The sequence below is a fragment of the Canis lupus genome, chromosome 14 (assembly GCF_011100685.1).
Source record: "Canis lupus familiaris isolate Mischka breed German Shepherd chromosome 14, alternate assembly UU_Cfam_GSD_1.0, whole genome shotgun sequence".
In the NCBI taxonomy this organism is placed as follows: domain Eukaryota; kingdom Metazoa; phylum Chordata; class Mammalia; order Carnivora; family Canidae; genus Canis; species Canis lupus.
This window is the reverse complement of record NC_049235.1, coordinates 60445950-60461927: the sequence shown is the minus strand read 5'-3', so window position 1 is coordinate 60461927 and position 15978 is coordinate 60445950. Positions and strand designations below refer to the sequence as shown.

The 15978-nt window shown below is 40.1% G+C and overlaps 1 protein-coding gene across 25 annotated transcripts in view; it reads left to right on the top strand.

The window, feature by feature from the left end:
- The window catches only part of CADPS2 (calcium dependent secretion activator 2), a 452803-nt gene that overhangs the window by 235072 nt on the left and 201753 nt on the right, over positions 1-15978 (top strand). The window lies entirely within an intron of this gene.

Genomic DNA, 15978 nt, shown 5'->3' with positions numbered 1-15978 from the left:
TTGGGTATATTGGAGTTTTTTCCCTCAAAGTTGGGATTTTTATCCATTTCCAATCTTTCTCCTCTTCTGTCTCCTTTAGAGTTTTTCCATTTTTAGGGATTTTATGAGTCTGTCCCCACACTCCAGAAATTGAGGATCAGCATTCCCACATTCCGGTTTTTGTCTTCTGTTTCCTTGTTAACATGTATTTGTTAAAACCTAGAGCTAAGCCATACCATTCATTCACGTGCTTGCGTGTCTGCGCACCTACTCATTGAACAAACGTGTACAGGTGTCATGATCTCACACAAGAGCCCTGGAAACTACAGATGGTCTTACGGATTTATGAATCAGGATTTTTCATTTAAACTATTACATTAATTTTGCCCTATGTCCTTATTGTAACTATTTTTCACTAATAGCAGCCATTTTAAGTCTAATGCTATACTGTAATTCTTTAGATATTTTTAATTCATTTCTCTGCTGAATTTTAATTCATTTCTTAAACATATATATGTTTAAGCAGTTTCTAAATTGAGTATGCGATTGGTGTGTTTTCCAGTCAGTTGTATGTCTGAGAAGGGCCTACCTAGTGTTCCTCACTCCCTTTATACAAGACCACTGTTGTTTCTGTACCAGTTTCTGAACCCCACACTATTGGTATTTTGAGCAGGAAAATGCTTTGTAGTCAGAAACTTCTCTGTACACTTTCTGTTTAGCAGCATCCCTACCTCCAGTCAGATGCCAGTAGTTCACCCAGCCTTATGTCAGGACGCTCAGCAGTGTCTCTAAACACTGCTAACTGTCCCCTGGGAGGTGTGCGGAATCACCTACTTAGAGATCCATTGAACTATACTAATGATCTGAGTAGGTTCCATGATTATAATTATCATATATGTGTTATTGACTTCCAATTTTTAAGATTTTCTTACTTGGAGCTTCAGTTTATATATCCAGCCTGCATACTTGGTATTTCTAGTTGCATTTAACAGTTGTCTCAAACCAAATATTTCTAAAATACAACTCATGATTAGCACCCTCGTTGAATCTTGCATAGAGGCAGTTTTCTTATTTTTTAAGTGAAACAGGCATGCCATATCACCCAGCAGTTGCCCTCTTAGGTATTTACCCAAGGGTTTATTGGTAAATAAATATCTGTATGGGAATGTTTATAACAGCTTTCTTCATAATCACTAAAAAAACTGGAAGCAGTAAGGTGTCCTTGAGCAGAGGAATGGATAAGCAAACTGGTACATCTGCAAAATTCTATTCAGTGCTAAAAAGAAATAAATTATTAATTCATGCAGTAACATAGGTGAAACTTAAATGCAAGGGAAAGAAATCAGGCCCTTCGCCCCATTGAATCCTTTTTGAGAATGGTAGTAACACTGCCTGTTGAGACAGAAAAGTAAGAATCTGATTAAGAGCACTCAACAAGTGTGGGAGTCCGTATTGGAACCAGGTGTTCTGACAGCAACACCTGTGTTCTACATCATTAAATAGTACACCCGATGAGGTGAAGAAGTGTGGCAGTCTTTTCCAAATTACCATCTGAGTGTGGGCCAGTTGAATTTCATGGCTTAAAGTGGGAACCAGCTTTTATTTAAGCTAATGTCATTTTATGCATAGGTCATGAATACATTTCATATCACTTTAGGCCATGATTTGCATCCTATTACAGTACCTCTGGCTATGCTTTTATATGTGACAGTGCTTCTCACCTCTTGTGCACATCAGAACCCCTTTAGGGAGAGAGTGCAGGAAGAGACTCAAGCTGTGAGCTCATACTTTTGTTTTGGTCGGTTTGAGGTGAGTCCAGACCTCTCAGGAGATAGTATGTGTGCATAAGGTTGAGAAGCACTGGCACAAACAGTACCACTGAACAGCCAAGGTTGAGAACTAGTAAGTCATAGGGGTAAGAAAACAATCTGTATAGCATATAGTTTTGTAAAATGGCGGTTCAAATGTAGGCATTGGGCAGTTGAAAGTTATGTTCTTTGGCAAGTGCTTGGCGGCAGATTTTGTTTGTAGGTGGCAGGTGCAAATACCTATTTATGGAAATGCAGGTGGCATATGGAGATTTTTCATCCGAATGAGTGGCCAGCCCTCCACCAGGGGCCTTGGGAATACCTGGAGGCAGAACAGGAAATTTTCCATATTACGGGCTTGTCCTCGCAGGCAGATAGTTGACCAGTCCAGCCCCGAAAGCATACAGTTCATCAATGACATCGTAATAGTGCTGAATGGTGACAGATGGTAGCTATGCTTATGGTGAGCGCAGCATAAGGTGTCAGCTTGTCAAATCACTATGTTTGTACACCTAAAACCAATGCAACATTATGTGTCAACATGCCCAAATAAAAACAAAATTTTCAAGATGATTTTGTCCCAACAACTTTAAAAGCAAAGCTTGCTTCACCTAACCATGTAAAAAATCTACATACGTCACACATTTATCTGCAGACAGCAGTTTCCATTGAGTCCATCAGAATGAATTCTTGCACTTAGTAACTTTTAAACTTGCTGAATGGTATTCTTAAGTGCAAAATGAATTTTTATTATTTTTTTATTTTTTCATTTATTTTGAGAAAGAGAGAACATGGGCAGAGGGAGAGAGAGGATCCTCAAGGCAACTCCCCGTGGACCCTGACCTGGGGCTCAATCAATCCCAGGACACTGAGATCATGCCATGAGCCTAAACTGAGAGCCAGATGCTTAACCAGTGGAGCCATCCAGATGCCCCCAAAATAAATATCTAAAGTTTCTGCCCATGTGACTTTTTAAGTTTTAGAAGCATTGTTGTAAAGACACTCTAACCATTGTTAGGAAAAGAGCCTGCTGTCTATTCATACACTTGGAGTCGATGGCCCTGGGACCACATCGTGAGTGTCCACAGAGGGCTGCTGGTTCTTCTGCCTCTCTGAGGATGGAGACTCCTACAAGGAACCTGTTTTCCTTTATGATGCGCTGGAGCCAGATCACCTTTCTTCCAATTCGATTACATAATATTTCAACATAGCTAAAGACTTAACAGTTTGCTTCCCTCTTAGATCCACATTTTGAAGTACTAATATTCTTGAGATTAAGATTTTCATTTTGTGTATTTCTCTCACTTTTTTCTTTCTATTTGAGTATCAGTACTTCTATTTAACATTTCTTGAGATGTTCGTACTTCATAATTCACAGCGCCAGTCATCATGCCTGTTTCACAAATACAAATACTATGTGGAAACAGCAGCTGGTGGTTAATTTCAGATACATTTTAAATATTAAGATAAATTAGAATTGCTGAATGGATTACTCCATTAAAAGGAACTATTATCTCTCAAGCAGCTTGTAATAGTGTAGCAAGTAAAAATTAGCTTTTATATTTGCCTTTTCCATTGAGTTGTTTCTTCAGTTTGCTTTATGAAGCATCCAAAGGAAATTTATCTGAAGAGCAGAATATGCATGATTTTTGGTCTTGAAACTTGGTGAGAGGAGTGATAGGGGGGTGTGTTGAAAGGTCTGTCATCTTAGAGAAATACTGTCAGGAACTCTAATTAAACTCGTCAGTCTTCTTTTCTCTTTCTTGCTTCTCTAGTTCTTCTGGAGTATATCCTTTTCTATTTTTCTCATTTGTGCAGTTTTGGTTGAGCTGAATGCTCTGTAAGTTCTTCATTAATGTTAAAACTTTCAGGAGGTACCTTAATTATTTTAGCCAAACTTAGCATATCTAATTGGACATTGCTTACGTAACTAGTTAGAACACATCGAGCTTGAACATTTCTCCAATTGCCTGGTTTATACACAGTCATCATAGAACTTCTGGTTTCAACATACAAAGTAATAAATTAGAAGTAGACTACAGATGTTTTGAGTAAGAATTTGGATTTTTCAGAAATAAATACACAGTTAATAAAAATGACTTTAGGACTTTTTCCTTCATTCAAACAGTCAAAGTTTATATTTGAGTATTAAAAAGAAGTTTCCAGAATGATATTAATTTGATTCACCTACATATGAATCAGCACTAGAGAAGCTGCTAGCAAAATTATAATAGGTATTTTTCTTCGCTTTGAAAGTAGAACTTAATATCCAGTTTTATTGAAATTGCCAGCACTGGATGGCTGCGACTATGGCCAGCGAAGTAACGTCCTCTACTGCAAGGTGGAAGGTAGACTCATTTGCATTTCATATGCCTAATTCAACTACTCTCTACTGTGGACCTTAATTTTGGTAATTTTAGCAAGTAGTTTAGCTTTCCTGAAACTAAAAATCATAGAAAAGATCTCCTTCCTTCCTTAAGCTGTTCCTGTCGCTGTTCCTCACAGGACTCTGCTGTCCTGTCCTAGGAACCATCCCAGTGACCAGAGGCAGGACCACAGACAGGTGCAGGGCCACAGATAATTCATGCGTGGCACAGATTCTCTCTAAATACTTTTTCTAGCTGCATTTAATTATGTCTGGCTCATTGGTCACATGCTGTGAAGAGTTAGAGAAGACATGGAGTCTGCCTTCGAAGGATGGGAGCCTCCGATTACTTCTGTTGTTAGTGGCTGTGGCTCAGACTTTACCTCAGGAGTTGACTGGCTTCCTCACTGTTTTCTTACTTGCTCACATTCAAGAGGGTGGACAGGTTGTAAATAGGCATCCTCGGTGGGTCCACGTGGGTGATGGTATTAGCAGAGGTTGACGTTTCCGTTTCCCTGTGAGGACAGAGGTCTGCCCCCCTCCCAGAGGGAGCAGATATGTACCTAATATGTATCTCGTATTTCTAGTAGGTGTGGTGTTACTTCATTATGATTTTAATTCTAACAACTAATGTAATCATGCTGAACATCTTTTTGCATGCTTGTCATCCATACATCATCTTTGATGAATCCCCAACGTTTTTCTTCTTTTTATAGCATGCATGCGTGAACTTGGGGCAGGGGCAGAGAGAGAGGAAGAGAGAATTTTAAGCAGGCTCCACACCGAGCACAGAGCCTGACCCAGGGCTCGATTTCACAACCCTGAGATCATGACTGAGCTGAAATCAAGAGTTGGACGTTCAACTGAGCCACCCAACTGCCCCAGTGAATCCCCAACTTTTATTGAGTTGTTTGTTTTTCTTGAGTCTAGAGAGACCATAATAAAATGTTTACATCTCCTTCATCAAAGATATGATTTGTAAATATTCTCTTAGTTCTGTGGTTTGTCTTTTCATTCTGTTAAAGAGTGTTTTCAGAGAGCAAGAGTTTTTTTTAATTCTGATGAAATCCAATTTGTGAATTTGTTTTTATGGCTGATGCCTTTGGTGCTCTAAGAAATCTTTGCCTAGCCCAAGGTCAGAATTCTCTTCTGTTTTCTTCTAGAAGTTTTATATTTTTATATTTTTACATTTAGGTCTTTAACCCACTTCCAGTTAATTGTTTTATATCTAGAGCAATGTATAGATCAAAGTCCACGTTTTTGATAGATGAATATCTGGGTGTCCTAGTGCTTTTTATTGAAAAGACTTTCTTCACTGAATTTCCTTAGCATTTTTGTTGCAGATCAATCGTATATGGATCTGTGGGTCTATTTCCAGATTCTCTAGTCTTCCATTGATCTGCTCTCTTAATGTCAACAGTGCACTGCTCTGATGAGCTTAATCCTAAGTCTGTCATATCAGGTACTGGTGGTTCTCCAATTTTGTTTTTTATTTTCCAGTTCTTTTGACTTTACTTTATCCTGTGAATTTTATTTTTTTTTATCCTATGAATTTTAATATCAGTTTGTAGCTTTCTATAAAAAACAGTGTTATTTTGACTGTGATTTCATTGAATCTTTAAGTCACTTTGAGAATTGATCAATAGTGTGGGTTTTGACCCATAAATAAATATAGTATATCCCTCCCTTTCTTTAGGTCTTACTTCATTCCTCACAGCAAGATGTTGCATTTTTTTGTCTGATCTGTCCTTGAGTATTTCATATTTTTGACACTATTGTAGATGGTGTCATTTTGCTTTAATTTTTAAATTAGACATTGCTAGTATATTGACAGATGACTTTTCTATATTGATCTTCTATCTTGCAGCATTGCTAAACTCATTAGTTGCAGTAGCATTTTGTAGATTGTTTTTCTATATATAATATTGTTATCTAAAATACTGTTTTTTCTTTCTAACCTAGATGGCTTTTATTTCTTTTGGTTGCCTTATTGTACTTACTAGAACCTCCAATACAGTGTTGAACAGAAGTAGTGAACATGGACATCCTTGTCTTATTCCCAATCTTTTGGGGAAAGCATCTAGTCTTTCTTCAACATTAAGTACAATATTAGCTGTAGGGTTTTTTGGTAGATACCTTCATCAAGTTGATCAAGTCTTCTTGCTAATTTTTATTTGTTTGGGCTGTGATATTTTTTATTTCTTTTGTATCTTGGGTTTAATTTGTAATACTTTTTCTGTTTCTTAAAAGCAGAAGGCATTGGTTTGAGAAAATTCTGTTTTTTCTAAACTAGGTATTTGGTGCTATAAATACTCATCCCCTAATTATTGCATTAGTGGCATCCCACAAATTTTTATCTTTTTTTTTTCATTTTTATCATTTTGAAAATACTAAGTTTTATTTTGATTATTTTTCCCTTTGGCTGTAGGTTATTAAGCATGTTTTATTTAGTTTCCATGTTATTTTAGAGTTTTTTAGAGTTCTGTTAGTGATTTCTAATTGAAGTCTGTTATGATTAGAGAATATACTTAAAGAACTTTGATCCTTTTAAAATTTACCGAAGCTTAGTTTATCACTCACAATATGCTCCATCTGGTGAATGTTCCACATGCATTTATAAAGACTGTGTATTCCTCCACTGCTTAATAGGGTGTTTCAGAAAAGTCAAATAGTTCAAATTATTATTCAGATCTGCCATATTCTTACTAGTTTTCTATCTACTTGTTTTTAGCAATTTTTGAGAAATTCGTATTAATTTCTGAGTATAATTTTGGGTTTGTTCTATCATTTTCCGCCTTTTTTATTGTAAGTATTTTATTTATTTCACGAGAGATACACAGAGAGAGGCAGAGACACAAGCAGAGGGAGAAGCAGGCTCCATGCAGGGAGCCCGACGTGGGACTCGATCCCGGGACCCAGGGTCATGACCTGAGCCAAAGGCAAATGCTCAACCGCTGAGCCACCCAGGTGTCCGCCTCCCCCCCCTTTTTTTTTTGCTTCTTGTATCTTGAAGATCTCTTGCTAGGTGCATACATATTAATCATCTCCATATCCCTTTAATTAATTGACTGCTTTGTCATTATTAAATGACCTTTCTTATCCCTTTTAATATACTTTGCTTTAAAATCTACTTTATCTTAGGCATCTGATTTTTTTAAACAAGTATTAGCATATTATGTCTTTTTCCATCCTTTAATCTATTTCTTTACTTTTAAAATATATTTATTTAAACAATGTATAATTGGGTCCCTATTTTTTATTCAATCTGGAAATCTTTTAATCATTAGTAAGTTTAAATCTGTCATTTAGCTTATTTGTTCTCTGTCTCTCATGATTTTTATTCCCTTTTTCTCTTCTTTAGAATAATTGAATGTTTTTATGATTCCATTTTTTTCTTAGTTGACTTAGTAACTTATTCTAGGTCTTGCTTTAACTCATCACAGCCTAACTTCAAGTAGTATTATGAAACTACGTATAGTGTATAAAACTTACAATAGTATATTTCCATTTCCTATTGAAGATGAGGCATAGGACATACTATGATGTCACCAACATCTAATAGTTTCTGACCTACAATATCTGTCCAATTAATGCTAGGAAGATGAATGAACAAATGAGTCTCTTAAACTTTGCCTAATTCAGTTTCATTTCTCCTACTGTAGACAGTAGAGTAACTCATATTTTGAAAGCCTGAGCTTCCCAACCAAGTGATAAACCGAAACAATTGCAGAATAATGTCTGGCTTAGACCCTTCAGGAGGAGTGAGGTTCTAGTATGTTCAGCCCATGTCTTATAATACATGGAAGAAGCAGGTTAGAACATCCTCGAGTCCATGCCTAACCTCCTCTTAACAGTTGCTGCCTTAAGAAAAGAGGTTCTTATGCATCTTGGAGCTATTCAGAGACACTTAAGAACATTCGTCTTCATGGTCTTTAGCACTGGTACTGAAAAAGCTAAGTACTTCTATTCCCTGCCAGCTATTATCTGTAGTGTTCGAGTCAAAAACAAATTCTTTAGGTAAAAGGTAAAAGATTCAGATTAGTTGTTTAGCACCAGAAACTGAGAAGTTTTAAACCCTGCTTCCAGAAGACACTGATTCTGGTATTGGCTTTGTAGCCATTAGGACAGATGGACAAGTCTCTAACTTCTCATTCTCTGCCCTTTCATTCCCTACCACCCTCTATCTTACCCTATATTGAATGTATATCAACTATATTTAAGGATGCAGCTCCAGTCACCCAGGTTTAGACATAGTCTGTAACTTTCTCTTCCCATCCTACTGTGGTATGTTCTGGACTAACAGAAATAAAACTGACTTGGCTCTAAAAATTCTTACAGTACTTAATAGATAAATGCATACATGCTCTCACAGCATTTAGTAACCCAACAAGAACAAAGCCACGTCAGTTACTATCATGTTTGTGAAATAATTAAGGGAATAATTTGTCGGATTGAGGAGGGGGATGTAACATTGAAGGTGTCCGTTGTTATCCTGAAGTAATTTTCCTTAGGTATTATTCATTTAACTTCAGTGTCAAATTATTTACATAACAAGAGTAATGCGTATCTTTTAAGGGTGATTGTGAGAATTAATTTAAATTCCACAAAGCACTTTGAGGCATTCGGTTGAAAGGTTCTTTATAAATGCCAGGCATTATTATAACCAGACTAGTAAAAAGAAACCGTGATAAAGCTACTCATGCAGTGTCCTCTAATAGAAACTGTATTGGTAAGAAATATAAAGGTTACTGCTATTCATAATTTATGGTCAAGGGGAATAGATTAAGAATAATAATGATGCTTTTCTGTCCAGATAAGTCTTAAAAAACACAAATGTAGCTCTGATGGAATATATTGCTCCATCCAAGGAGAAGTATGAAATCGATACCTTACAAGCAATAAAAATGATGTATGAAGATGAATAAAGGCCAATATCTTTAATTGAGCCATAAAGTATATAGTGACAGCCTTGACTGTGTCTTTCAAAATCTTCAAGAAAGACATTATAATAGAGGAGATAATTCTTGATTGTTTGAGTATATGAAACTTTAAATTTGTTAGAAACAGATGCATGATGGTCTTCATTCTAGTAACCAAAGTAACCAGTCTAATTATTAATCATTAAAAAAAAAATACAGGATAGGAGAAGTCAAAACTTTAACAAAAATTTTTTAAAAAAGAAAAGAAAGAAAAAGAAAAGACTTCAAAAGATTTCATATAAGCAGAATGCTTCAGGAATGTGAGAGAAGTAATCACACACAAAAACCTCTCGTTAAAATAATCAAAGCTACTGATAGAAGTCTGTACGTAAAGAATCTGTCCATCACACACTGGGCAGAAGCAATTTGAAAGGTAAATTTAGTGTTCTTTTTTTTTTTTAATTAGATGTCCACATTGAGTGTTTTTATGATCAAATCTCAGCCTTTATTGTCTGTATTCGTTCCCTGCTGTGACTTTCACAAATTGCCAAAAACATGACAAATTTGTCATCGTACAGCCCTGGAGGTTGGAAATCCAAAATGAACCTCTGAGCTAAAGTCGGCATGTTGGCAGACTGGAGGTCCTTTCCGGAGGATCTAAGGGAGAGGGCAATTTGTTTTCACCTTTTCAGCTTCTAGAGACTGTATTCTTTGGCTCGCGGCTCCTTTCCACGTTTAAAGACCTCACTGGCCAGTTGAGTGTTTCTGAGTCTCGCGGCTCGGACACGGGCTCTCCGGCTTTCCACTCCCCTGGGAACTCTGCTAGCTGCCTTCCCCCCGGGTGACCTGCCATCATCTTCCTAGTCTCAGGTTGCTAATTCGTGATCTGAATTCCACCTGCTGCTTTGCCACACAAGGTAACCTACTCACCGTTTCTGGAGATGACATGGAGGCATCTTGGGGAAGCTGCTTCTACTTATCGTGGTCCAGGAATGGAAAGAGGACAGTGTTATAAAGTTTTAAGGACTGGCATCCTGGCCTTCAGAATTACTGCTGTCATTTTCTGTTACCTGGTTTGACAGACCTTTTTCTCCTTTGACCCCAGCCAAGCATCAATTTTAGGTTTGCATTTTTATTTCTAATTTCCCTGAGCATCTATCTGTCTAGTCAGCCAACCAGCAAGTACTTGGTAGGTGTGTCCTGCAGGCTAGGAAGGGGGACTCGTGGTGAAGATGGGGGCTCAGATTAATGTGGAAGCCCCCGATGACGTAGCTTCTGCCTTCGGGGAGTGTGGTCTGCTGAAAGCATTTGACGAGTCCCTTCGTAGAGTGGTTCATTATCAAGCAGAGATTTCAGAGAAGATTCAGGAAGAATCCATATACCTTGGCTTTTCTTGCCCATGCCCTCTCCCCAGCCCCCAGCGTGCAGACAACAAGGTTGTTCATCTCTATCTTATAACAACGTCAGGAAAAAGTACCGAATCAAGATAATGTTTTTTCTTGTGCTGTTTTATTTGAAAAGGACCTTCTTTTAAAAGTTCTACACGGAAGAAAGGAGTTGGGTGGTTCTGCGTCAGGCCAAGTACACATTTGGTAAGGGGTTGGGACTTTGATCAGTTCCATATTGTAAATTCCAGGATTCTTTCCAACTCTGAAAATAAAGGGAACTGGATTTAGCGTAGGCAATAAGGTTGACGGAAGACTTAGGGCTAATCTCTCCGTGCACAAAAGAGCTTTGTGCCGGTGAGAGGCGCAGGTGTTCTTGTTTCAGCTAAGGGGGGCAGGAAGCCCTGATACTGAAACGAGGGGAGCTGCTGTGGACGGAGCAACCTCCAGCGTCCTGGAACCCGGGAAGATGGTGCCAAGGAGGTAGATGGTCTCAGGGCAGCCCCTGACTCCTCCTTCCTGCATGCTGAGAATGCAGAGGCTCGGTCCTGGGGGGGACGCTGCTCGCCACCAGCTGGGCACCTCCAGATTTGCTGCGACGACGTAAGTTCAGCTGGTCTCCCCGTAGCTCCAGGAAGGGCCCTCTACGTGAAGGGTTCTCGCTGTGATCCTAGCGGGAGTACAAAACCCCGTCGTTTGAAGGACAAAGATAGAAGCGTGTGGGCTGAACCCGGGGAGTCAAGGCCTCTCGTAGCTGCTGACCCGACGTGCTCCCTCGCCCGCGTCCCCAAAGGGCTCCGGGGCTCAAGGACACCGGTTGTCGATTGTCGGTGGAAGGGATTTCCAGGCACGGATGGGAGCGTGATTCCAGCTAATAGCACTTGTACGGGCTTCCTCTGCTTCCACGATGTGTTCCTAAGGGCAGTTCGTCTTCGTCGGAGGCCGGACGCCACGCCGCGGCGTGGACCGGAGCCGCCTCAGCTCAGCGCACCTGTTCACAGCGACGCCTGGCCTCCCGCGCAGCGTCCCGTCCCTACCTGCCCGCCTCCCCGCCGTGATACCCCAGCCTAGGCAGACAGCGCTCCTCCAGCCTGCCTGCCTCATCCCTGAAGACGGCAGCGAGGTGCCTGCAGTCCTCGGAGAGGTTGTCGTGCTTGAAGCCATCCTAGTCTGGCCGCACGTACCGTGCTGAGATCTTAAGTGATTTCCCCGTTGAACCAAGCAGTTCCCCTTCCACTGTTACTGTGCTTAACGGCCCCTTGGCCCCTTGGCACTGGTGGCCACTTCCTACTCCCCAAAACACTGTCCACCTTGAATACAGCATATCGCATTCTGCTCTTTCTGCCTCCTTGGCCTCTGGTCTCAGTTATACAATTCTCTTCCTAGTCGTCAGAAGTTAGTGTTTTTTTTGCCTTCTTTTAAAAAAAAAAAATTTTTTTTTGACTATATTCTTTTTGCTCTACTTTTTCTCTCTGTCACATATTCTATAACTGGGAGTTTGTACCTCTTAACCCCCTTCCCTTACTCTGCCCAGATCCCTGTCCACCACCCCGTGGCAACTACCAGTTCTCTGATTTTTAGAGTTTGAGTTTTTTCTGTTACTTTGTTTTTTGGTTCTACATATAAGTGAAGTCATTTGGCATTTATCTTTCTCTGATTTATTTCACTTAAGGTAAATGGTTTTGGGTCTACCCACATTGTCTTAAATGGCGAGATCTCATTCTTTTTTATGACTGAGTAACATTCTGTTCTGTTTATACACCACATCTTCATCTGTTGATGGACAGAGGTGGGGTGGCCTGGGGTGGCCTTCATATATGGGCTATTACAAATAATGCAGCAAGAAATTTAGGGGGTATGTCTATCTTCCTGAATTAGTATTTTTCTTTTCTTTTTTTTTTTTTTAAGATTTTATTTATTCATGAGAGGCCCAGAGAGAGAGAGGCAGAGACACAGGCAGAGGAAGAAGAAGCAGGCTCCCTGCAGGGAGCCTGATGCGGGACTCGATCCCGGGACCCCGGGGTCACGGCCTGAGCTGGAGGCAGGCGCTCAACCGCGGAGCCACCCAGGCGTCCCAGTATTTTGTTTCTTTGGGTAAATGCCCAGTAGCAGAATTACTAGATCATATGATAATTCTGTTTTTTTCTTTTTTGAGGAGCCTCCAGGCCTCTTTTCCACAGTGGTTGCACCAGTTTACGTTCACAGTGCATCAGCTTTCCCTTCTCCACATCCTCACCAAGACTTACTTTGTGTCTTTCTTGAGCCTAAGCCCCTCTGACTGGTGTGAGGTGTCATCTCATTGTGGTCTTGATTTGCATTTGCTCGACGACTCGACTCGTGATGTTGGGCACCTTCTCATGTTTCTGTTGGTGTTCTCCTTACCTCTTGCCGAGATAGAGAATTGACACGGTGGAAGATCTAATGAGCATTTGTATTGATTGAAGTCCTTTGGAGGGCCAGCCATGGGAGCTGACGGGGATGGGTCAGGGAACCAAGAAAGAGCTGACCAACTAAGCTTGGGGAAGGGCTTGAGAACCAAAGGCAGTAGTGGGAGTATTAGCACAGGATTGCAAGCCCTTTTCTAGAGTGCCACCCTTAGGGTGGCTTAGTTCCAGCAGCCTCAGGTCTTTGTCTCTGTTTCCTTCCCATGTCTTTTTTTGCCTTGTAATTCTTGGGTGCTCCTAGTCATCCAAATGGAAGTGATTTCCCTACACATTCTGTCCTGATTGCTTCCAGAATTGCTGGTTGCACCCATCTTTGAGCTAGAATTCTATCAACTGTGTATCTCAGTTTTAATTTAATATTAAAATGCAATTATTATAGTCACATACTCTTTTTTCTTCCTCTAGGCTAACAGATATTTATAGAAAAGGGTAATGAATTGTTTATCTAGCCCCAGGGCCTATCTAGCTTCCTCTCACTCTAGATTTTTTTTCTCCTCTAAGTTTTTACATTTTTCAGACCTTTGTTGAAATGGTGTAGAAGTTTAGAAGACCTTAAATGGATAGGTCACAAGGTTCAACTAATGCAAAATGTACACAAACACACATGGTTTGGCTTCAATATACCTTAATAGGAGGTGAACAATGTGGAAGTGTCAGCTTGTATAAATATAAAGATCCCATGAACCTTATAATACTCTAAACATTATGTATATACGTATATTTATACTTCATTCTTAAGGGTTTTTTTGCTGTGTATTAAATTTGACAGAATTTTAAACAAAGCCTAAAAAAATTTGTGTTTTTCATTACACCTCAGCAAAGATGGCAAGTAATGTGACATTTTATTATGAAGAAGATACATTGGTTTTATATTTAAGATAAGGAATCATAAAATGTGTCATGCTAAGTGACAAGACATTTAAAATGTTGGTGACAAAAATAAACTAGAAGCAGAAATGTGTATCCAAAGGTTCAGAGAAATGAATAGCAAAGAACAGACTACTTGCTAAGTAATAGAAGCTAACTATTTTGTCCAGAGCTATGTTTTTTTTTTTTTCTTTTTTAAGATTTTATTTATTTATTCATGAGAGACACAGAGAGAGGCAGAGACACAAGCAGAGGGAGAAGCAGGCTCCATGCAGGGAGCCCGATGTGGGACTCGATCCCGGGACCTTGGGGTCATGCCCTGAACCAAAGGCAGACGCTCAACCGCTGAGCCACCCAGGCATCCCCAGAGCTATGTTTTAATTTAGATGTTAACCTGGAATATCACAGAACCCCCAATTAATTTTTATACCGATTAAATATTTTGTTATGCTAAGTCCTATTGAGGTTCAACTGTTTATCTTAAAATTTTTAAGCACTTACCTGTGAAAGAAGACCTAGGAAGCCAGACTCTGTTAATGGACTGGTGTTAAATACTATGACAAACATTTCACTAGTTCAAAACAGTACCCGCCTAACAGTTCACTGTGAGATGAGGATTTCTTCTCATTTCTAGAGTTTGGAATTCTTTGCACTTGGCTAGTAGATTAAATAAAAAAGGATGAAGGAGGCCTACATTTATCTTCATCATTTTTCCCCAAAGTGACACCACTGTCTTCATATTCCAGTAGCCAGAATTTTCATGTCCCTACTTAGCTGCAAGAGGAGCTAGAAGATAGTCTCTGGCTGACTCGCTGCTTCTAGCGACGGTTCTGTGCTGGTGAAAGCATGCGTCCTAGTGAACAGATGACTGGCTGTATGTCGCCCCTGTAGCCAAAAATGAGAATAGTTGTGTTACCCTTCCTTCTACATTAGAGCATTCACTTCAGCTCAAGGGAATCAACCCAAAGTCTCCTGCAGGCCAGAGTCCAGTATCTGCATCAGGCCCAGACTTGGCTCTTGGCCTCCTGGTGACCTGTGAGCCAAAGTTCATGTGAACTACCTGCGACTCCACCTCCCCTCGCTCCCCACCGTGCCCTAGCACAAGTCCACCCCCAGCAGTGGAACAGATGCAGGAGAGCTACAAGCAAGTGTCCCTTTGGGGGGGGGGGGGGGTAAAGTGGAAAATACGTAGCAATAATACGTTGTCCCCTGACAACACTGAAACCAGGATCTCTTGATTAGGTCCCTTGTTATGCGTCTGAGAAAGAACTTCTTTGTCCTTTATTCCTCCTGGCCCTTTGGGCTCCACACATTGGGAATTGCTGCTTGTCTGTTACCATCTGTGCTACCATCACGAAGAGAACTATGACCACTTCATGCTTGTGCAGTTTGGGGACCTGGAAACTGTTTCACAGTCACTGATAAGACTAAGTTCAGGCTTTATCCACCAGGTACAGTCTTTTAGAAACAATGGATTTCATATGTACCAACCTCCGTTTGTTACATGTGTCAGTGTTTGTCCCGAGAAACAGACAATTCCAGGTCTTTCAAAAGGAGGAAACGTAAGCCAGGGAATTAGCTTCACATGTAATAGTACAGAACCACCAAAGAAATGATAGTGCGTAAACCCAGAGACTGACAAAATGAGAAAACTTGCACACCTTAGGGATAGAGGGGCAGTAAGAGGAAAAGATGTCATCAGATATTATCTAAGCTCTTAGCTCTGATAAGAAACTATGGGGACGCCTGGGTGGCTCAGCAGTTGAGCCGCTGCCTTCTGCTCGGGTCATGACCCCGGGGTCCTGGGATCGAGTCCCTTATCAGGCTCCCTGATGGAGCCTGCTTCTCCCTCTGCCTGTGTGTCTGCCTCTCTCTCTGGGTCTCTCATGAATGAATAAATAAAATCTTAAAAAAAAAAAAAAACTATGAACTGCCTGAGGGATCTGAGCCCTCCATATCTTTGACCTTTGAGTGTCCCCACATCATGAGCCCCCAAATGTTTCATTGAACAGAGATAAGCAATAAACCCTTCCCCTGACTTCGCTTACAAGTACCCGTTAGGAAACCAAAATGAGGCAGAAATGATGGTAATCAATGGGACATGATCTTTAATTCGTGGATCAGATGCAATTAGTTATTTCAGGACCTAATTTAGTAACATGTCATCAGCATTTAGAGAAAGAGAAAATTGTCAAAAGTTTTCATTTAAAT